Source organism: Nycticebus coucang, chromosome 6 (genome assembly GCF_027406575.1).
Source record: "Nycticebus coucang isolate mNycCou1 chromosome 6, mNycCou1.pri, whole genome shotgun sequence".
Classification (NCBI taxonomy): domain Eukaryota; kingdom Metazoa; phylum Chordata; class Mammalia; order Primates; family Lorisidae; genus Nycticebus; species Nycticebus coucang.
In genome coordinates, this window is record NC_069785.1 from 11,386,563 (window position 1) to 11,410,537 (window position 23,975).

General features: G+C 39.9%; 1 non-coding gene across 1 annotated transcript; it reads right to left on the bottom strand.

The window, feature by feature from the left end:
- Positions 1-7,080: 7,080 nt before the first annotated feature.
- On the bottom strand, positions 7,081-7,244 carry LOC128589517 (U1 spliceosomal RNA). The gene has a single exon (XR_008381075.1). It is a non-coding gene; the product is annotated as a U1 spliceosomal RNA (small nuclear RNA).
- Positions 7,245-23,975: the final 16,731 nt, after the last annotated feature.

Below are 23,975 nucleotides of genomic sequence, written 5' to 3' on the forward strand. Positions count from 1 at the left end.
AGTAAGGTCTGCTTCAAGAATCTGGGAGCATTTAAATTTGGTGCGTAAATATTTAGAATTGAAATGTCTTCTTGTTGTAGTTTTCCCTTGACCAATATAAAGTGACCATCTTTGTCTTTTTTGACTTTAGTTGCTTTAAATCCACATGTATCTGAAAATAAGATTGCAACTCCTCTTTCCTTCTGAATTCCATTTGCCTGAAAAATTGTCTTCCAACCCTTGACTCGGAGCTTTAATTTGTCTTTTGAAGCCAGGTGTGTTTCTTGCAGACAGCAAATGGATGGCTTGTGTTTTTTAATCCAGTCAGCCAATCTGTGTCTCTTCAGAGGGGAATTCAAGCCATTAACATTTATTGAGATAATTGGTAAGTGTGGTAGTATTCTATTCGTCTTATTTGGTGGGAGTCCATTGCTTAGTTTTATCTTTTGCATCAGTGTGGAGGTTAGGTTCTGTCCTTTGATTTCTGAGTTCTTACTTTGCTGCTGATCCATTGTGGTGGGCAGTGTGCAGAACAGGTTGAAGTATTTCCTGTAGAGCTGGTCTTGTTGTGGCGAATTTCCTCAATGGTTGTATATCCGTAAATGATTTGATTTCTCCATCAATTTTGAAGCTTAGCTTAGCAGGGTACAGAATTCTGGGCTGAAAATTGTTCTGTTTAAGTAGATTAAAGGTAGATGACCATTGTCTTCTTGCTTGGAAAGTTTCATTACAGAAGTCTGCGGTCAATCTGATGGATTTGCCCCTGTAGGTCAACTGGCGCTTACTCCTGGCAGCTTGCAGAATCTTTTCTTTTGTCTTGACTTTGGACAGGTTCATCACAATGTGTCTTGGAGAAGCTCGGTTAGAGTTGAGGCGACCTGGGGTCCGATATCCCTCTGAAAGCAGTGTGTCAGAATCTTTGGTGATGTTTGGGAAATTTTCTTTTATAATATTCTCTAGTATGGCTTCCATTCCTCTGGGGCCTTCTTCTTCCCCTTCTGGAATTCCTATAACTCGTATGTTGGAACGCTTCATAAAGTCCTATAATTCTGACAGTGAACGTTCTGCTTTCTCTCTCTTCTTTTCTGCCTCTTTTACTGTCTGAGTTATCTCAAGAACTTTGTCTTCTACCTCTGAGATTCTTTCTTCTGCATGGTCTAACCTGTTGCTGATACTTTCCATTGCATCTTGAAGTTCCCTAATTGACTGTTTCAGTTCCTTCAGGTCTGCTATATCCTTTTTATATTCTTCATATCGTTCATCTCTTATTTGATTCTGTTTTTGGATTTCCTTTTGGTTATTTTCCACTTTATTACCAATTTCCTTCATTGTTTCCATCATTTCTTTCATTGTTTTCAACATGTGTATTTTAAATTCCCTTTCTGTCATTCCTAACATTTCTATACTGGTGGAATCATCTGCAGTAGCTACCTCATGGTCCCTTGGTGGGGTTGTTCTAGACTGGTTCTTCATGTTGCCTGGAGTTTTCTGCTGATTCTTCCTTACGAGTGATTTCTTTTATCTGTTTCCTTGCCCTAATTTTCCTTTCACTTCCTCTTGCTCTTTAAGTTCTTGTGCCTGTGGACTAAGGGTTACAGGACCAGAAGGGTGAGAAGGTTGAAGAGCAAAAAAAGGGGATGAAAGAAAGGAGGACCGAGTGATAAGAAAAAAAGAAAGATAGAGAAAGGAGAGGGGGTGGGTATAAGGAATATTGACAAAAAGAAGAGAGGCACAGAAAGAGGGAGACAGGGCAATATAGGTGTACAGTAGGGTACTTTGACACAACCTTAAAAAAACCCCACCTTCTGGGGGTGCCCAGTTGGGTGGTTCCCTTGAGGTCAGCAGCTCTTTGCTAACCTGATCAGACACAGTACCCCACCTCCACCAAGTAGAGAGGAAAGACAAAAATGCTATAAATCAAACCAAAACAAGCAAACAGAAAACTTTACGGTGATAAAATTGGGTGAAAAACCAAATGATATCGGTAGAAACACTAGCAAAAATGAAGTTGAAGTTATTAAAAAAGGCAGCAATGGGAAATTATAATTAGACTGGGGAAATTGAGAAAGAAAAGGGGATCTGTGTGGAAAAGATTGAAATTAAAAAACAAAAGAACATCAGCAACGTCAAAATAAACAAAAAAAACAACCAAACAAAAAAAAAAAGGAAAAAAATACACAACCAAAAACAAAGCAGTTTGTATATGTTATTGAATATTGTCTGGGCAACACGTGGTCTTCTGCGGTATGAGATGTTAGTCACAGTTCTGATACGACTGGAGGCTGCTGATTTCTCAAACCCCAGCAGGTAGACACCCTAAATCTCTCTTCAGCCTACTTAAAAGGCACTTTGAACTTGTAAACTTGCTGAGCAGAAGCTTTCCCAGCTTTCTCGCTGGAATCACTGCTGAAGTGGCTATCCACTTACCCAGTGTGCCAAAACCGGTCTCACTCTGCCCCTGAGGGTTAGGGCTGCAAGGCGGCTCAGACCCCACTCTTAGGCTACTTGGTTGCTGGGTTACAAGCTCCCACCCATTTCTAGCTCTGCGACCCTGAGTGCGGAGCTTGCCTGGGCAGATCACTGACAATGGATCCGTGTGACCCATCGCCAAACACTATTAGCTCCATCTGGCTCAGTGGCTGAGACTGGGGCCCTAGACAACGGCCAAAGTTCTCCGCACTCCCGCTCAGGCCTTCCCCAAGGCAGTTCAACTCAGTGCCAAGTCCAAGGACATCAAAGCAGTTCACAGGTAAGGCCTTTCTGGTTTGCAGTCTCGCTGCTACTGAACTTACAGTTGTGGGTGGGTTTAGACGGATTGAACACACGCGACCACTTGCCGGTTTTCCACTGTTTTAGTCCTCCTCTTGGGGTCCAGAAGTCTCTCGCTGACTCCCTGTATCTTCATAGGAGTGATGATAGGCAGTTCCCACCAGCCAGAGATGCCTGGAGTCCTATCTCCCCAGACTCACGGTGCCCAGATGCAAGGAAGCTGTTACTCGGCTGCCATCTTGCTCCACCTCCCCCTTCCTGGCATTTTCTTAGTTATTATTATTATTATTTTTAATTTACATTGCATTTATTGAGTACATACTGTCAGGCACTGTTATAAATGCTTTGTGGTTTTTTTTGCAGTTTGTGGCCGGGGCTTGGGCTTAGAACCTGCCACCTCTGGCATATGGGGCCAGTGCCCTACTCCTTTGTGCCACAGGCGCCACCCAATGCTTTGTGTTTTTTAAAAGCAGTTAATGCTCAAAACAACCCAATGAGATAACTACTACTACCACTCACATATTGTAGATAAGGAAAGCTGAGGCTCAGCAAGGACAAGAAACCTCCCCCAGCTAGTAAGTGAGAAGCTACAATTTGAGTTCGGGCTGGCTGGTGCTAGAATTCTTAGTTATTATGTTAAGACATTTATATTCTACATTTACTAAGTTTCACATATACCCTTGTAAGATGCACCGCAGGTGTAATCCCACCAATCACCCTCCTTCCGCCCCCCTCGCCCCTCCCTTCCCTCCCTCTCTCCCTTCCCCCTATTCTTAGGTTATAACTGGATTATAGCTTTCATGTGAAAGCCATAAATTAGTTTCATAGTAGGGCTGGAGTACATTGGATACTTTTTCTTCCATTCTTTTTTTTTAAATTTATTTTTATTTTTATTTTTATTTATTTATTTTTTATTAAATCATAGCTGTGTACATTAATGCAATCATGGGACACATACACTGGTTTTATACACCGTTGGACACATTTTCATCACACTGGTTAACATGGCCTTCCTGGCATTTTCTTAGTTATTGTGTTAAGACATTTACATTCTACATTTACTAAGTTTCACATATACCCTTGTAAGATGCACTGCAGGTGTAATCCCACCAATCGCCCTCCCTCCGCTCACCTCCCCCCTCCCTCCCCTCCCTTTCCCCCTTCCTCCTATTCTTGGGTTATAACTGGGTGATAGCTTTCATGTGAAAGCCATAAATTAGTTTCATAGTAGGGATGAGTACATTGGATACTTTTTCTTCCATTCTTGAGATACTTTACTAAGAAGAATATGTTCCAGCTCCATCCATGTAAACATGAAAGAGGTAAAGTCTCCATCTTTCTTTAAGGCTGCATAATATTCCATGGTGTACATATACCACAATTTGTTAATCCATTCGTGGATCGATGGGCACTTGGGCTTTTTCCATGACTTAGCAATTATGAATTGGGCTGCAATAAACATTCTGGTACAAATGTCTTTGTTATGATGTGATTTTTGGTCTTCTGGGTATATACCTAGTACAGGAATTATAGGATTGAATGGCAGATCTATTTTGAGATCTCTGAGTGTTCTCCAAACATCTTTCCAAAACGAATGCATTAATTTGCATTCCCACCAGCAGTGTAGAAGTGTTCCCTTTTCTCCACATCCAAGCCAACATCTCTGGTCTTGGGATTTTGTGATATGGGCTAATCTTACTGGAGTTAGGTGATATCTCAAAGTAGTTTTGATTTGCATTTCTCTGATGATTAAAGATGATGAACATTTTTTCATATGTCTGTAGGCCGTGCGCCTGTCTTCCTCAGAGAAGTTTCTCTTCAAGTCCAGCCTGCAATGGGATCACTTGTTCTTTTCTTGCTTGTACGTTTGAGTTCTCTGTGGATTCTGGTTATTAAACCTTTGTCAGAGACATAAACTGCAAATATCTTCTCCCATTCTGAGGGCTGTTTGCTTGCTTTACTTACTGTGTTCTTGGCTGTGCAGAAGCTTTTTAGTTTGATCAGGTCCCAGTAGTGTATTTTTGAAGCTGCTTCAATTGCCCGGGGAGTCCTCCTCATAAAATACTCGCGCAGACCGATTTCCTCAAGGGTTTTCCCTGCACTCTCTTCTAGTATTTTTATAGTTTCGTGTCTTAAGTTTAAATCTTTAATCCAGTGAGAGTCTATCTTAGTTATGGTGAAAGGTATGGGTCCAGTTTCAGTCTTCAGCAGGTTGCCAGCCAGTTCACCTAGCACCATTTGTTAAATAGGGAATCTTTTCCCCACTGAATGTTTTTAATTGGCTTGTCAAAGATCAAATAACAGTAAGTAGCTGGATTCATTTCTTGGTTCTCTATTCTGTTCCAGACATCTACTTCTCTGTTTTTGTGCCAGTACCATGCTGTTTTGATCACTATCAATTTATAGTATAGTCTGAGGTCTGGTAGTGTGATTCCTCCTGCTTTGTTTTTATTTCTGAGTAATGTCTTGGCTATTGGAGGTTTTTTTCTGATTCCATATAAAACGAAGTATTGTTTTTTCAAGATCTTTATAGTATGACAGTGGAGCTTTAACAGGGATTGCATTAAAATTGTAGATTGCTTTGGGTAGTATGGACATTTTAACAATGTTGATTCTTCCCAGCCATGAGCATGGTATGTTTTTCCATTTGTTAACATTTTCAGCTATTTCTTTTCTTAGAGTTTCATAGTTCTTTTTATAGAGATCTTTCACGTCCTTTGTTAGATAAACTCCCAAATATGTCATCTTCTTTGGCACTACTGTGAATGGAATAGAGTCCTTAAGTGTTTTTTCAGCTTCACTATTGTTGGTATATATAAAGGCTACCAATTTACGAATGTTGATTTTGTAACCTGAGATGCTGCTGTATTCCTTGATCACTTCTAAGAGTTTTGTAGTAGAATCCCTGGTGTTTTCTAGATATACAATGATATCATCTGCGAAGAGTGAAAGTTTGATCTCTTCTGACCCTGTATGGATACCCTTGATCGCCTTTTCTTCCCTAATTGTAATGGCTAAAACTTCCATTACAATGTTAAAGAGCAGTGGAGACAATGGGCTGCCTTGTCTGGTTCCTGATCTGAGTGGAAATGATTTCAATGTAACTCCATTTAATATGATATTGGCTGTGGGTTTGCTGTAGATGGCCTCTATCAGTTTAAGAAATGTCCCTTGTATACCAATTTTCTTAAGTATTCTGACCATGAAGGGATGCTGGATATTATCAAAAGCTTTTTCTGCCTCAATTGAGAGAATCATATGGTCTTTGTTTTTTAATTTGTTTATGTGCTGAATTATACTTATAGATTCATGTATGTTGAATCAGCCTTGAGACCCTGGGATAAAACCGACTTAGTCATGATGTATAATTTGTTTGATGTGTTGCTGAATTCTGTTTGTTAGGATCTTGTTGAATATTTTTGCATCTATATCCATTAGTGATATTGGTCTATAATTTTCTTTTCTTGTTGGGTCTTTTCCTGGTTTGGGGATCAGTGTGATGTTTGCTTCATAGAACGTTTTGGGTAATCTTCCTTCGTTTTCTATCTTTTGTAACAGGTTGAATAATATAGGTACTAGTTCTTCTTTAAAGGTTTGGTAGAATTCTGACATGAAGCCATCTGGTCCCGGGCTTTTCTTTTTAGGGAGGTTTTGTACGGTTGATGCTATTTCCAAACTTGATATTGGCCTGTTCAACATTTCTACTTGATTCTGGCTAAATCTTGGAAGGTGACGTGCTTCCAAGTATTGGTCAATTTCCTTCAGATTTTCATATTTCTGAGAATAAAGTTTCTTATAATATTCATTAAGGATTTTTGAATTTCTGAGGAGTCTGTTGTTATTTTGTCTTTGTTGTTTCTGATTGATGAGATTAGAGATTTTACTCTTTTTTTCCTGGTTAGGTTAGCCAAAGGTTTATCTATTTTATTGACCTTTTCAAAAAACCAACTTTTTGGTTTGTTGATCTGTTGTATAATTTTTTTATTTTCAATTTTATTTAATTCTGCTCTAATTATGGTTATTTCTTTCCTTCTACTGGGTTTGGGGTTGGAATGTTCTTCCTTTTCCAGTTGCTTGAGATGTCCCATCATGTTGTTAACTTCCTCTCTTTTCGTTCTGTTGAGGAAGGCTTGCAGTGCTATAAATTTCCCTCTTAGGACTGCCTTTCCGGTATCCCAGAGGTTCTGATAATTCGTGTCTGCATCGTTTTGTTCCAAAAATTTGGCAATTTCCTTCTTGATCTCATCTCTGACCCAGCTATCATTCAGCATAAGGTTATTTAACTTCCATGTTTTTGTATGAGTATGCAGATTTCTTTTTCTTTTTTTTTAACAGGGGAGAGCGCAAACGCAGTCCCCCACTACCACAAATTATGCAGTCTGGTTTCCCACATTTGGGGAAATCGCAGGGGTCAGCACATCCGGAGTGCAATGGATAAGCCTCGCCCTGGGAAAACCACCTTCGTGATCATGGTATGTCCCCTGCCAGGTAAGTATGAGTATGCAGATTTCTGGTGTTACTGACTTCAACTTTTATTCCATGGTGGGCTGAGAAGATGCAAGGAATAATTTCTAATAATTCTAATAATTTTTAAATTTACTGAGGTTAGACTTGTGACGTAAGATGTGATCAATTTTGAAGTATGTTCCATGGGCTGATGAGAAGTATGTGTATTCAGTTTTTTTTGGATGAAATGTTCTATAGATGTTTCCTAAATCCAAATGTTGGATGATTAGGTTTAAATCTAAAATTTCTTTGCTTAGCTTCTTATTGGAGGATCTGTCCAGCACTGCCAAAGGAGTGTTGAAATCTCCAACTATTATGGAGCTGGAGGAAATCAAATTGCTCATGTCTGTTAGAGTTTCTTTTATAAATTGAGGCACATTCTGGTTGGGTGCATAAATATTAATAATTGAAATCTCATCATATTGAGTATTAAGAAATCTCATCACATTGAGTATTAAGAAATATGAAGTGACCATTCTTATCCTTCTTTACTTTTTTTTGGTTTAAAGCCTATTGTGTCTGCAAATAGAATTGCAACACCTGCTTTTTTCAGATTACCATTTGCCTGAAATATGGACAACCATCCTTTCACCCTGAGTCTATATTTATCTTTTAAGGTAAGATGTGACTCTTGTATGCAGTAAATATGTGGCCTGAGTTTTTGTATCCAGTCAGCTAACCTGTGCCTCTTTAGAGGATAGTTTAAGCTGTTCACATTAATGGGCAACATTGATAAGTCTGGTTAAATTTTGGGTATCGAGTTTTTCAAATGTCCAGTGGACATTTTTAATTTTTTTGCCACTGTGCAAGTTGGAGTTTGATCAAAAGTTTCTGCATGAGTTAACTTTTGTGGTTGAGGATTGGGCTGGTCATTATGGAGGATAGGTCTGAGAATATCCTGAAGAGCTGGTTTAGTTATGAATGTCATGAAAGTATTTAATTTCTCCATCATAAATGAAACTCATTTTAGCTGGATAGAGGATCTTGGGTTGAAAGTTATTTTGCTTTAGGAGATTAAAATTCAATGACCACCCTCTTCTGGCTTGAAAAGTTTCAGCAGAGAGATCTGCAGTCATTCTAATATTCTTCCCTTTTTAGGTAATGGATTTCTTATATCTGGCTGCTTTCAGAATTTTCTCCTTCATTTTATCTTTAGTAAAGTTAATTATGATATGCCTGGGGGATGTCTTATTCTGATTGAATTGTGCTGGAGTTCTGAAACTGTCTGCTATCTGAATTTCAGAATCTCTTGGCATATCTGGAAAATTCTCTTTCATAATGTCATGGAGAAGAGCCTGTGTGCCTTGCGAGACCACTTCATCACTCTCAGGGATATCAATGAGGTGGATTAGCCTTCTTTGAATTATCCCAGAGCTCTCTGAGAGAATGATCCATTTTTGCTGTGTATTTCTCTTCCTCTTTGAGAGTTTGGGAGCGTTCAAAGGCTTTGTCTTCAATGTCAGAACTCCTTTCTTCTGCTTGCTTCACTCTGTTACTGAGGGATTCTACTGTATTTTTCAGATCTTTGAGGGATGCAAATTATTGCTTCAGTGCATCAAAATCTTTGGTGGTTTTGTCTTTAATTTCGTTAAATTCTTGAGACAACTTTTGAATTGCTCGAATTTCTAATTCCAAATTTTCCTCCATTTTATTAATCTTATTTGCAATCCAAATTCTGAATTTGATTTCTGACATCTCGGTCAGCTGTTTATGAATGGGATCTTCAGTTACATCTGCCATATCTTTCCTTGGTGTTGGTTGTGGCGGGGGGGGGGGGGTTTGATCTATTCTGGTTATTCATGTTTCCAGAGTTTTTTTGCTGATTCTGCCCCATGTTTATTTTACACCGTTTGATTTTTCCCCTGGATCTTTGTCAAGGACCCATACAGTGCTATGGTCATAGAAACTGGGGACCTGTTTGGTGTGGTGGGGCTAAGCGGTTCTGTCTTGTTTTCAGCTGGTTTCTATTCGACCCTAGTGAAACAGTTGCTCTGGGTTGAAGTCTCAGCTGTGGAGAAATACCAGCAATTAAGTCACCCTGTTCCCCACAGGCAACAATTAGAAAAGGAAAATCAAATCTTCCTACAGCCACATACCCAGGGCACCACTTGAATAGTCCTCAGGTGATTGGCTCAGTTCAAAACGTCCAAATCAATTGTCTCAGTCAGCACCTGTCTCAGGTGGGAGAGTTTAAAAGGTCTCTGGCAACTGGATTGCAGGGCTCTGGTAATAACTCAGATATGGCTTGCTCCAGTGCTCTGTGGAGTCAGGAGGACCCACCCAGCAAATAAATTAGTCTGGGAAGGTTGATGCCTCCTTCCCCACCTTGCACCTCTGTCACACCCAGTCACTGATAACCCTGCAGGGCTGTGACCCAGTTGCCTCTAGTGAACAGACACTCCAGGGGTTTGCACCTGCCTAAATCACAAGGAAATCTATATCTGTTCAGCCAGGCCACTGCACTCTGCCTCTATCCAGCAGGGGGAGGTGTGGCCTGACAATCTCTGGAGCTTGATGGAGGCTGGGGGCTGTTCACTCAGTTCTAGCCCTGCCCCTGATTGATGTTACTGACAGAACAGAACAGAACAACTTTGTGGGAATTTGTTTCTGTCCCTGCTAAATTCCCCTGCAGAAGAGAAGCTGTTTTGAGTTCCCAGAGACTGCTCCTCAGGCCCTGTCTTTACTCCTGCAGGTTTGTATTTGGTTAGCTGTCAGTTCTAACCTCCTGCCTTCCTTTGTCTATAGGCTGACCATCCCCTGAGGGCCAGGTGCATCTTAGGCTCAGTAAAGTAGTCCTCTGAGTCAGCCCCACACTGAGAACTTCCCGGCTTTGTGTGTTTGTTTCTAGTCCCTGCGCTCCACCCAGGCCGGTACCCCCCTCAGGCAAACCCTTTACTCACAGGGCCTGCGTTTTTGTCCCAGATCTGTTTCGCGGTAGTTGCCACCTGAGAAGATGCCCGGCCTCCTCTGGTTGCCCAGGGAGACCGGGGGTGTGGCTTTGGAATATCCAGGAGTGAGCCCTATTGTTGCCAAAAAACAGCTGCTGCTTTTTGCCTTGGGATACTGCCGCTCTGGTGTGGTTCCCTCTCAGCCAACTGTCCTCTCCTCACTCCCATGCCACAGAATCACCACTGACCAGCTGCAGTCTAGGCCCTGTCCACACCCCTCAAGAAATCACCCAAGAATCTGAACTCCTGGGGGACAGGCCTCCAGACCTCAGAGTGACAGTGGAGGGGCATGCTGGGAGTTCAGAATTGCAGGTAGAGAGCATATACAGTTTTATACAGTTTTATGCCTGGCCGGAGAATGCCATGGCACCCTAGTAGGGGAGGTAGGCCCAGTTTTTAGAGGGTCTCTCCCATGGAGTGTAGTGGGAGGACCTTTGAATTCTGTTTGGTTGTTTGTGGAGCACTCCGAGCCGTTATCATGGGGAAGGGGACTCCCATCCACTTGGTGATGGGTTTTGTACCTTTTGTTTGTATCTTTGGGGTTGCAGCTCACCTCAGCAGGGTTGACGTGCGTTCTTCAACCTTCTCTCTTGGTGCAGCTCTAATCCACCAGGTTACTTGTTAAATTTCTGTCCTTTAACTCTCCTTCTGGATGGGAGCCTGTGTGGAAAGCTGGCTTCAGTCAGCCAACTTGTCTATGATTCTGTCATTCATTGCTTTTTAACTGGCTCAGGCTTGGTTTGAACCTGACAACCTCAGTGTTTGTGGAGGGTGCCCTAACCACTGAGCTACAGGTGCCACCTAATTGTCTATATTGAAAGAGTGAAATTAATGGCTGAGCTATCCTTCAGTAAATTTTATTCAGTATTCAACATATCTGAGTTGAGATTCATTTATTTTTTATTTATTTTGATTTTTTTATTTTATTATTATTTTTTATTATTTTTTTAATTAAATCATAACTGTATACATTGATATGATCATGGGGTATCATACACTCGCTTCATAAACCATTTGACACATTTTTATCACAGTGGTTAACATAGCCTTTCCGGCGTTATCTCAGTTACTGTGCCAAAACATTTACATTCTACATTTACCAAGTTTCGCAAATACCCCTGTAATATGCACCACAGGTGTGATCCCACCGATCCCCCTCCCTCTAACCACCCACCCCTTTCCCACTTCCCCCTATTGTTAAGTTGTAGCTGGGTTATAGCTTTCATGTGAGAGTCCCAAATTAGTTTCATAGTAGGGCTGTGTACATTGGGTACTTTTTCTTCCATTCTTGAGATACTTTACTAAGAAGAATATGTTCCAGCTCCATCCATGTAAACATGAAAGAGGTAAAGTCTCCATCTTTCTTTAAGGCTGCGTAGTATTCCATGGTATACATATACCACAATTTATTAATCCATTCGTGGATCGATGGGCACTTGGGCTTTTTCCATGACTTAGCTATTATGAATTGGGCTGCAATAAGCATTCTGGTACAAATATCTTTGTTATGTTGTGATTTTTGGTCTTCTGGGTATATGCCCAGCAGAGGAATTACAGGATTGAATGGCAGATCTATTTTTAGATCTCTGAGTGTTCTCCATATATCTTTCCAAAAGGAATGTATTAATTTGCATTCCCACCAGCAGTGCAGAAGTGTTCCCTTTTCTCCGCATCCACGCCAACATCTCTGGTCTTGAGATTTTGTGATATAGGCTAGTCTCATTGGAGTTAGATGATATCTCAAGGTAGTTTTGATTTGCATTTCTCTGATGATTAAAGATGATGAGCATTTTTTCATATGTCTGAAGGCCTTGCGCCTGTCTTCTTCAGAGAAGTTTCTCTTCAAATCCCTTGCCCAGCCTGCGATGGGATCCCTTGTTTTTTTCTTGCTGATGCGTTTGAGTTCTCTGTGGATTCTGGTTATTAAACCTTTGTCAGAGATATACCCTGCAAATATCTTCTCCCATTCTGAGGGCTGTCTGCTTGCTCTGCTTACTGTGTTCTTAGCTGTGCAGAAGCTTTTTAGTTTGATCAAGTCCCAGTAGTGTATTTTTGAAGCTGCTTCAATTGCCCGGGGGTTTTCCTCATGAAATACTCACCCAGACCAATTTCTTCAAGGGTTTTCCCTGCATTCTCCTCTAGTATTTTTATAGTTTCATGTCTTAAGTTTAAATCTTTAATCCAATGAGAGTCTATCTTAGTTAATGGTGAAAGGTGTGGGTCCAATTTCAGTCTTCTGCAGGTTGCCAGCCAGTTCACCCAGCACCATTTGTTAAATAGGGAATCTTTTCCCCACTGAATATTTTTAATTGGCTTGTCAAAAATCAAATAGCGGTAAGTAGCTGGATTCATCTCTTGGTTCTCTATTCTGTTCCAGATATCTACTTCTCTGTTTTTGTGCCAATACCATGCTGTTTTGATCACTATCGATTTGTAGTAAAGTCTGAGGTCTGGTAGTGTGATTCCTCCTGTTTTGTTTTTATTTCTGAGTAATGTCTTGGCTATTCGAGGTTTTTTCTGATTCCATATAAAACGAAGTAATGTTTTTTCAAGATCTTTAAAATATGACAGTGGAGCTTTAATAGGGAGTGAGTTGAAATTATATATTGCTTTGGGTAGTATGGACATTTTGATAATGTTGATTCTTCCCAGCCATGAGCATGGTATGTTTTTCCATTTGTTAACATTTTCAGCTATTTCTTTTCTTAGAGTTTCATAGTTCTCCTCATAGAGATCTTTCACGTCTTTTGTTAGGTAAATTCCCAAATATTTCATCTTCTTTGGCACTACTGTGAATGGGATAGAGTCCTTAACTGCTTTTTCAATTTGACTGTTGTTGGTGTATATAAAGGCTACCGATTTATGAATGTTGATTTTGTAACCTGAGATGCTGCTGTATTCCTTGATCACTTTTAGGAGTTTTGTCGTAGAGTCCCTAGTGTTTTCCAGATACACAATCATATCATCTGCGAAGAGCGAAAGTTTGATCTCTTCTGACCCTATATGGATACCCTTGATCGCCTTTTCTTCCCTAATTGCGGTGGCTAAAACTTCCATTACAATGTTGAAAAGCAATGGAGACCATGGGCAGCCTTGTCTGGTTCCTGATCTGAGTGGAAATGATTCCAATTTAACTCCATTCAGTATGATATTGGCTGTGGGTTTGCTGTAGATAGCCTCTATCAGTTTAAGAAAAGTCCCTTCTAGACCAATTTTCTTGAGTGTTCTGATCATGAAGGGATGCTGGATATTATCAAAAGCTTTTTCTGCATCAATTGAGAGAATCATATGGTCTTTGTTTTTTAATTTGTTTATGTGCTGAATTACATTTATAGATTTACGTATATTGAACCAGCCTTGAGACCCTGGGATAAAACCAACTTGGTCATGATGTATAATTTGTATGATGTGTTGCTGGATTCTGTTTGTTAGGATCTTGTTGAATATTTTTGCATCTATATTCATTAGTGATATTGGTCTATAATTTTCTTTTCTTGTTGGGTCTTTTCCTGGTTTGGGGATCAGGGTGATGTTTGCTTCATAGAACGTGTTGGGTAGTCTTCCTTCTTTTTCTACATTTTGGAACAGGTTGAGTAATATAGGTACTAATTCCTCTTTAAAGGTTTGGTAGAATTCTGACGTGAAACCATCTGGTCCCGGGCTTTTCTTTTTAGGGAGGTTTTGTATAGTTGATGCTATTTCTGAACTTGATATGGGTCTGTTCAACATTTCTACTTGATTCTGGTTAAGTCTTGGAAGGTGGCGTGCTTCCAAGTATCGGTCTATTTCCCTCAGATTTTCATATTTCTGAGAATAAAGTTTCTTGTAATATTCATTAAGGATTTTTTGGATTTCTGATGAGTCTGTGATTATTTCGTCTTTGTTGTTTCTGATTGATGATATTAGAGATTTTACTCTTTATTTCCTGATTAGGTTGGCCAGAGGTTTATCTATTTTATTGACCTTTTCAAAAAACCAGCTTTTTTATTTATTGATCTGTTGTATTATTCTTTTGTTTTCAATTTCATTTAATTCTGCTCTAATTTTGGTTATTTCTTTTCTTCTACTGGGTTTGGGCTTGGAATGTTCTTCCTTTTCCAGTTGCTTGAGATGTCCCATTAAGTTGTTAACTTCCTCTCTTTCCGTTCTCTTGAGGAAGGCTTGCAGTGCTATAAATTTCCCTCTTAGAACTGCCTTTGCGGTGTCCCAGAGGATCTGATAGTTTGTGTCTTCATTGTCGTTTTGTTCCAAAAAATTGGCGATTTCTTTCTTAATCTCATCTCTGACCCAGCTATCATTCAGCATAAGGTTATTTAACTTCCATGTTTTTGTATGGGTATGCAGACTCCTTGTGTTACTCAATTCAAGTTTTATTCCATGATGGTCCGAGAAGATGCATGGAATAATTTCTATTCCTTTAAATTTACTGAGGTTAGACTTGTGACCTAAAATGTGGTCAATTTTGGAGTAAGTTCCGTGGGCTGACGAGAAGTATGTGTATTCAGTTTTGTTGGGGTGAAATGTTCTGTAGATGTCTGCTAAATCTAAATATTGGATGGTTAGGTTTAAATCTAAGATTTCTTTGCTCAGCTTCTTTCTGGAGGATCGATCTAACACTGCCAAGGGAGTGTTGAAATCTCCGACGATTATGGAGCTGGAGGAAATCAAGTTACTCATGTCTGTTAGAGTTTCTCTTATAAATTGAGGTGCATTCTGGTTGGGTGCATAGATATTAATAATTGAGATCTCATCATATTGAGTATTACCCTTAACAAATATGAAGTGACCATTCTTGTCCTTCCTTACTTTTGATGGTTTAAAGCCTACTGTATCTGCAAATAAAATTGCAACACCTGCTTTTTTCTGATTACCATTTGCCTGAAATATGGATGACCATCCTTTCACCCTGAGTCTGTATTTGTCTTTTAAGTTGAGATGTGACTCTTGTATGCAACAAATATCTGGCTTGAGTTTTTGTATCCAGTCAGCTAACCTATGCCTCTTTAGAGGACAGTTTAAGCCATTCACATTGATGGAGAGTATTGATAAGTCTGGTGGAATTTTGGGTATCGAGTTTTTCAAAGGTCCAGTGGACATTTTTAATTCTTTCGCCAGTGTGGAAGTTGGAGTTTGATCCGAAGTTTCTGAGTGAGTTTACTTTTGTGGTATAGGATTGGGTTGGTCATTGTGGAGGATAGGTCTGAGAATATCCTGAAGAGCTGGTTTACTTATGGCAAATTTTTTCAACATATGAATGTCATTGAAGTATTTAATTTCTCCATCACAAATGAAACTCAGTTTAGCTGGATACAAGATCCTGGGTTGAAAGTTTTTTTGCTTTAGGAGATTAAAAGTTGATGACCAGCCTCTTCGGGCTTGAAAAGTTTCAGCAGAGAGATCTTCAGTTATTCTAATATTCTTACCTTTGTACGTTATAGTTTTCTTTCGCCAGGCTGCTTTGAGAATCTTCTCTTTCATGTTAACTTTAGTGAAGTTAATTATGATATGTCTGGGGGATGACTTATTGGGGTTGAATCGTGCTGGGGTTCTGAAGCTGTCTGCTATCTGAATTTCAGATTCTCTAGGCATGTCTGGAAAATTTTCTTTCATAATTTCATGCAGAAGGGCCTCTGTGCCCTCGGAGGCCACTTCATTGTTCTCAGAAATCCCTATAATCCTTATGTTGCTTTTTTTCGAATTATCTGAGAGTTCTCTGAGTGAGTGATCCGTTTTTGCTCTCCATTTCTCTTCCTCTTTGAGAGATTGGGAGCGTTCGAAGACTTTATCTTCAATGTCAGAAATCCTTTCTTCTGCTTGCTCCATTCTGTTATTGAGGGATTCTACTGTATTTTTCATATCTTTTAGGGCTGTAAGTTCTTGCTTCAGTGTGTCTAAGTCTTTGGTGGTTTTGTCTTTAAATTCGTTAAATTCTTGAGACAATTTTTGAATTTCTCCTCAGATTCCTAATTCCATTTTATTAATCTTGTCTGCAATCCAAATTCTGAATTCGATTTCTGACATCTCAGCCAGTTGTTTATGAATGGGATCTTCAATCACATCTGCCGTATCTTTTCTTGGGGGGGTTGATCTATTCTGGTTATTCATGTTACCAGAGTTTTTCCGCTGATTCCGCCCCATGGTTATTTTACTCCCTTTGGTTTTTCCCCTGGGTTTTTATCGAGGGCCCGTACAGTGTTGTGGCCTGAGAAACTGGGGCCCTGTCTGGTGTGGTGGAGCAAAGTGGTTCTGTCTTGTTTTCAGCTGGTTTCTGTTCGATCCTATTGCTACTTCTATTCTGGCTTGAAGTCTCAGCAACATCTGTATTCACTCCTTGCAGTTTCCTCTTCTTCCTGCCAGAAAGAAGGGGGCAATACCTAGGCACGTAGGAGCTCAAATAAGAAGATCCAGAAGAATATGAAACAATGCAGCCTCAAAACTATTTGCGGGACCTTAAGTCTTGGTACCGTGACTCAGATGGGCCGTTGTCCTTTATCAGTTCTTAGTGTGCTCTTGGCTGAAGAGTGACTGTGAACCGTTTTGATGTCCTTGGACTTGGCACTGAGTTGAACTGCCTTGGGGAAGGCCTGAGCGGGAGTGTGGAGAACTTTGGCCGTTGTCTAGGGCCCCAGTCTGAGCCGCTGAGCCAGATGGAGCTAATAGTGTTTGGCGGTGGGTCACACGGAACCATTGTCAGTGATCTCCATTTTTTTTTTTTAAATCAGTGAGAGATTTCTTTGTCAATATTATCTGGAATATTGTTTTTGTTCTTCATTCTTCCTTTGTAGATTCAATTTACAAAATGCCCTGAAGCATCTTCACCGTTCCAGAGGGTTGGCAGGAGCAGAACGGGGCTGTTCTTGGGGGTGGTGGTGATTGTGAGTGCTCTGGAAGGAGGAGAGCGTCTGAAATAAACTGAGGCCCAGGGAGTCTGGGAGTCAGTGGTTGGGCCTCCTTGAGAGTGAACCGGCAAGAGTGTTTTCAAGTGAGCCCAGGTGCTTTCTCTAGTGGCAGTTTCAGTGGTGGTCACAGTCAGTGGAAGGAATGAGAATTTCCACTCTAGCAAGCTCAAAGTTAAAATTAAACACAGCCAATGTCCTATCTTTAGATTATTAGAACTATACATTATTTGCTTTGCTTTTATCCATTCTAAACTGAGAGTGGACTACAAGGGTCTAAAGAATCCTCTTAGAAGTACTAGTGTGTGTAAGTGCGTAGGGAAGGAGTAGGGGGAGTGAGAGGACCCTGCTCATTCTGAGCCTGCCGTGGCCAAGCCCTATTACTGATATTCAGTGAATGATGGATGTTATCTCATTTTAATTCTCTCAGCATACCAAATGAGAGAGGTACTATTTTTCCCATAGTACAGAGAAGGAAACTGAAGTTTAAGAATTTGAGTAACTCTTTCGAGGTCACACAGCATGTAGGTGTCAGGGTTTGATGGGATCACAGCTCTGATTTTGTCTGATTCTGTGATTGAATTATCTGAAGCCAAAGGTCTAGTTTTCAAGAGAACCAGCAATTCCTCTGACTTGAAAATTAGAATTGGGGCTCAGTGCATGTAGCCTGGTAGAGTGCTGGCTACATGCACCAGGGTTGGTGGGTTCGAACCCAACTCAGGCCTGCTAAATAACATTGACAACTAGAAGAAAAAAATAGTTGGGCATTGTGGCAGATGCCTGTACTCTCAGCTAGTTGGGAGGCTGAGGCAAGAGAGTTGCTTAAGCTCAAGAGTTTGAGGTTCTATGACTGTGATGCCACGTCACTCTACTGAGGGTGACATAGTGAGACTCTGTCTCAAAAAAAAAAAAAAAAGGAAAGAAAATTAGAATTGGGTAAAAGAAAAATCCATCAGCAGAAGTAATAGTAATAGGCTTAATTTAAATACTTAATTTTTTTCTAAGACGCTCAAAGAACGCTTAGCCCATCACCTGGTGTTAATAAATCTGCTTCTCCAGCCGCTGATGTGATTTTCTGTGCTGTTAACAGAACTTTGCTTTCTTTCTTTATGTCCTTGGCTCAAGCTGACCTTTCCTTCTGTGCCTTTCTCCTTTTCAAATCTTATTCATCCCTTTTCTTTTTTTTTTTTTTAAGAGACAGAGTTTTATTTTATCACCCTCAGTAGAGTGCCATGGCATCACAGCTCACAGCAACCTCCAACTCCTGGGTTTAGGCGATTCTCTTGCCTCAGCCTCCCAAGTAGCTGGGACTACAGGCGCCTGCCACAATGCCCGGCTATTTTTTTGTTGCAATTTGGCTGGGGCTGGATTTGAACCCACCACCCTCGGTATATGGGGCCGGCGCCCTACTCACTGAGCCACAGGCGCGCCCTATTCATCCCTTATCAAGGACACTTCAAAACCCACTCTAACTTTGAACCCTTTGCTAGTAACCTCGATGTAGGAGTTTTCCTCTAAACATAAGGAGTTTAGAGGAAACTAAGCATAGGAGTTTTTATTCTACATGGTTGGCTTATTTTTCCTTAGTTTTTCCTCTAAGCATATGGAGTTTTTATTCTACATGGTTGGCTTATTTAACTGTTGTTTACACATCAGTTGTGTTAGATATGTTCTGGTGGATTTATGTCTCACTTTTTTTGTCATGGAGTAAGTACACTGTCAGTTACATATCCGTAGAATAGCAGTGGCATTTTGTATCTGTAATTCACTTGAAGAGAACACAGCACCAAGAACAGTTGGGTTAACCCCCATCATGGTTAAGAGTCCAGAATCTGGAGCCCCCACTGCCAAGTCTGAATCTTGGCTGTATTATTTATCAGTTGTGAGATGCTAGGCCAGTTACTGAGTTTTAATGTTGAGTTTCTTTGTCTGTAAAATGATAATGGCACTTACCTCCTCTGGTTGCCAGAAGGATTGAACGAAGTAATAGTTTTATAGAGTATTTGAAATAGTACCTGCTGATGTAAGCACTATACAAGAGCATGCTATGATTACTTTTTTAGGATAATTACCTATAAAAGAGACAATCATCATCGTTTACTTACTTGGAATACTGGAACTTATGGACCTATAAAGGAGATTAATTAAATGGTTTTAAAATAAGCACAAACACACCAAAAATTCATTCTCTCCTCTTCTAGAATGCCAGGAGTATCTGAAGAAGGTGGCATGAGGCCTACTGTGGTTTTCTGAGCTGTGAAGAGGTGATGGTGGCCTCTTGGGGCCACTCTTCTGCAGGACAAGGTACTCTGCAAGATCTTTCTTTGATAGCAGCTTTTCCAAAGGTAATTGAATTCTCTAGCTGGATGTTTTGGACTCAATCATATTCTCTGTGGATATAAGAGGATAAATGTTCACCCCAAGTATATAGATATTCATTTTAGAGCAACAAGTTTAACATTTTAATGTGGCAGATTTTAGTATGTTTATATCTCCATTTCAGTGGGGGCAACCAGAGTGATATAAAGCCTATCAAAATAAAATTTCCATTAGATACACATTAAAAACCTCAATCTACTATTTCTGACCCCTAAGAATATAACCCTTCTAAGATATGCTTTTTCAGACATACTCCAAAATTGAGCAAGATGCTTAATTTTCTTCACACAAGCAATACTCTTTCAGAAAATTACTTGTATCACAGAACAAAAATCTTCTAAAGGTTGAACTTAGTACATAATATGTGTAGCACATTTTTGAAAGCCCGAGATTTAAAATATACAAGAAATATTTGACTGCCATCAAATTAATAACAATGTTAGAATATAGTTTCTTATGACCAGTTATTTAAAGCAAGTTTTCTTATGCCATATCAAGAATTCTATTGCTGTTATTGTTTTATGAAACATTCCATATGAGAAATCTCTCTTTTAAAAATGTGGTTACACTGTCCATTTAAATGCTTGGTAAACATAAGTTTTAAAATATAACTGAGAACTTTACTCTTTCATTTATTTGGCAATGAAATTTGTGTTCATTTCTATTGGGAAACAATTTTCACTTTACTCCCTCAAATGTCATTGGAAACTCTGAGGGTCAAATGTGAGTTTTGTTTTTGCGTTTTTTAGTGGGGACTGGGTTTGAACCCACCACCCCTGGTGTATAGGGCTTGCACCCTACTCCTTGAGCCATAGGTGCCACCCCAGTTTTTTTTTTTTTTTTATAGTTTTTGGCTAGGGCTGGGTTTGAACCCGCTACCTCCAGTATATGGGGCCAGTGCCCCACTCCTTTGTGGCGCAGGTGCCACCCTCAAATGTGAGTTTTCTACATTATGGACATACGCTGACGAACAAAGGAGTATGGTTCCTGAGATGTGACACTGTCACATTGTTTGACAATTGGTGCTTACCCCAGCTGTACCCAGAACCCGACATGTCAGCTAAGCTCTCAGCCTCATACCTTTGCTTGGTCACCCTCCTCCTGCCACCAGAACCCCTCCTACCTGGAAAGTTCTTTCCCTAAATAGTGACATATCAACATAAGTTGTCATGAATTGTTTCCTTACTTCCTTTAAACCTTTATGAAATGTTATCCTGTCTAAACTTGCACCTGCTCCTGGACCTTCCTCCTCTCCCTCTTCAGCCCCTACCTCTGTTTAACTTATTGTTTGCATCCATCTACTTCCTCTTGGGGCTGTAAGCGCCTTGAGGTCACAAGCTTTGGCCATGTTGTTTATCACCCCAAGATATCTCCAGGGCCTAGACTAGTGTCTGGCACCTAGTAGGCATTTAATAAATACTCATGAATGAGGAAAATCAGTCCAAAATTTGTGTTTATGAGTTGTCCAATATCCTGGGAATAAATACATTTCCAACAAAATAATGAAGCCGCCATTTAAAGAACAGATGCATAGCACAAAGCATAGCTTTTGTAACATTCTGTATATTTCAAAGACTATGCTGTCCTTGGTCTTTTCCTTCTTTAGTGTTTTTTCTTTCCTTTAACGTAGCCATTATTTTCAGAAACAGCTCCGTCGGACTCTGCTAATTCTCATCCCTCGCTCCCTTGTGAAGGGCTCTGTCTTTGAGGCTAACCTTCCTCTAACCCTTGCTCTTGCCTTTTTATACTGTCCCCTGTGCTCTTCTTTTGGGTCTCACTGTTTCAAAAGATTTTCATATATAGATAAAATAGAATTTGTCTAATGACTTTTAATAAGGTGCTGTAATTTAAAATTTAACAGAATCCATGTGTGAAAAAACAGGGCTGTTCTTTTGATTCTCATAACAAACACAGCTTTGTTGGTACACATTTCTGTTAGATGTTCCATTCAGCTGCATGAAACCAGACTACTTCTCTTAAAAAAAAAAAAAAATTATTATTTTTTTTATTTTAGGTTACTATGAGGGTTCAAATGTTTAGGGTACATTGTTTTCTTTTTTTTTTTTGAGACAGGTCTCACTATGTCGCCATCAGTAGAGTGCTGTGACATCATAGCTCACAGCAACCTCAAACTCTCGTGCTTATGCAGTTTTCTTGCCTCAGCCTCCCAAGTAGCTGGGACTACAGGAGCCCTCCACAATGCCTGGGGCTTTTTTTTTTGTTGCAGTTGTCATTGTTGTTTAGCTGGCCAGGCTTGGTTCAAACCTGCCAGCCTGGGTGTATTTAGTTGGCACCCTACCCACTGAGCTACAGGGGCCACCCCATTGTTTTCATTTCTAAAGTAAAGTTCAGGTTGTAGTTGAGACCTTTGCCCAGGGGGTGTGCTGAACACCCTCACATTGTGCCCATTAGGTGAGATCCCACCAGTCACCCTCCCTGAACTCAGGACCTATAGGTACTTTACGGTATACATATACCACAGTTTGCAAACTGAGTTGCAGTAACATTCTGGCACAAATGTCCTTGTGGGAAAATGATTTTTTGTCTTCTGGTTAGATACCTAGTAATGGGATTGTGGGATGAAATGGAAAGTTGACTTTCAGTTCTTTGAAAATTCTCCATACTTCTTTCCATAGACGTTCAGAACCCCAGCTTACTTTTCTTATGAAATAAAGAATCTGATTGTTTGGTATTGGCTCGGTAGCTTAGATTGTTGAGGCCAAGATGTTTACAATTCTTTTGACTCTTTTCTCAAGGTCTAAAGGACAATAGAGGAAGAATAAAGGACAAAAATGACTATCTTAGCTGGGTCAGATGCCCCTTTTCTGGAGTTTCTCTAGAAGCCCCCCAAACAAGTTGCATGGAGTTGGCCTGTTAATATGTCCCATGGCCACCTCTATCTATCTGCAAGGGAGGTTGTTGTTTTCTTTTTTCTTTTGATCACATAGATGATATCACAAATTAAAATTCCATTGATGGAGAAGAAGGGAAGAATGGATATTGAGAAGAAAATCAATAGTCTCTGGCAAAATAAAATACTCTGATCAGTAGATAAATTTCTATTTGCTTTTAGTATTTTTTATTTTTTCAGAAATGAATTTTAACAGGTCATATCATCTGGAAGAATAATGCTGGGAAAATTACCTACAGATGGCTTCACTCCAGAATTCTATCAAACCTTCAAGGAAGAGCTTATTCCTGTACTGCAGAAATTATTCCAAAAAATTGAGGAAGAAGGAATCTTCCCCAACACATTCTATGAAGCAAACATCACCCTGATACCAAAACCAGGAAAAGACCCAAACAAAAAGGAGAATTTCAGACCAATCTCACTCATGAACATAGACGCAAAAATTCTCAGCAAAATCTTAGCCAATAGACTACACCTTATCATCAAAAAAGTCATTCATCATGATTAAGTAGGCTTCATCCCAGGGATGCAAGGCTGGTTTAACATACACAAGTCTATAAATGTTATCCACCATATTAACAGAGGCAAAAATAAAGATCACATGATCCTCTCAATAGATGCAGAAAAAGCATTTGATAAAATCCAGCATCCTTTTCTAATTAGAACACTGAAGAGTATAGGCATAGGTGGCACATTTCTAACACTGATTGAAGCTATCTATGACAAACCCACAGCCAATATTTTACTGAATGGAGTAAAACGGAAAGCTTTTCCTCTTAGAACTGGAACCAGACAAGGTTGTCCTCTGTCACCTTTACTATTCAACATAGTGCTGGAAGTTCTAGCCAATACAATTAGGCAAGACAAGGAAATAAAGGGAATCCAAATGGGAGCAGAGGAGGTCAAACTCTCCCTCTTTGCTGACGACATGATCTTATACTTAGAGAACCCCAAAGACTCAACCACAAGACTCCTAGAAGTCATCAAAAAATACAGTAATGTTTCAGGATATAAAATCAATGTCCACAAGTCAGTAGCCTTTGTGTACACCAATAACAGTCAAGATGAGAAGCTAATTAAGGACACAACTCCCTTCACCATAGTCTCAAAGAAAATGAAATACCTAGGAATATACCTAATGAAGGAGGTGAAGGACCTCTATAAAGAAAACTATGAAATCCTCAGAAAGGAAATAGCAGAGGATATTAACAAATGGAAGAACATACCATGCTCATGGATGGGAAGAATCAACATTGTTAAAATGTCTATACTTCCCAAAGCAATCTACCTATTCAATGCCATTTCTATCAAAATACCAACATCGTACTTTCAAGATTTGGAAAAAATGATTCTGCGTTTTGTATGGAACCGGAAAAAACCCCGTATAGCTACAGCAGTTCTCTGTAACAAAAATAAAGCTGGGGGCATCAGCATACCAGATTTTAGTCTGTACTACAAAGCCATAGTGCTCAAGACAGCATGGTACTGGCACAAAAACAGAGATATAGACACTTGGAATTGAATTGAACACCAAGAAATGAAACTAATATCTTACAACCACCTAATCTTTGATAAACCAAACAAGAA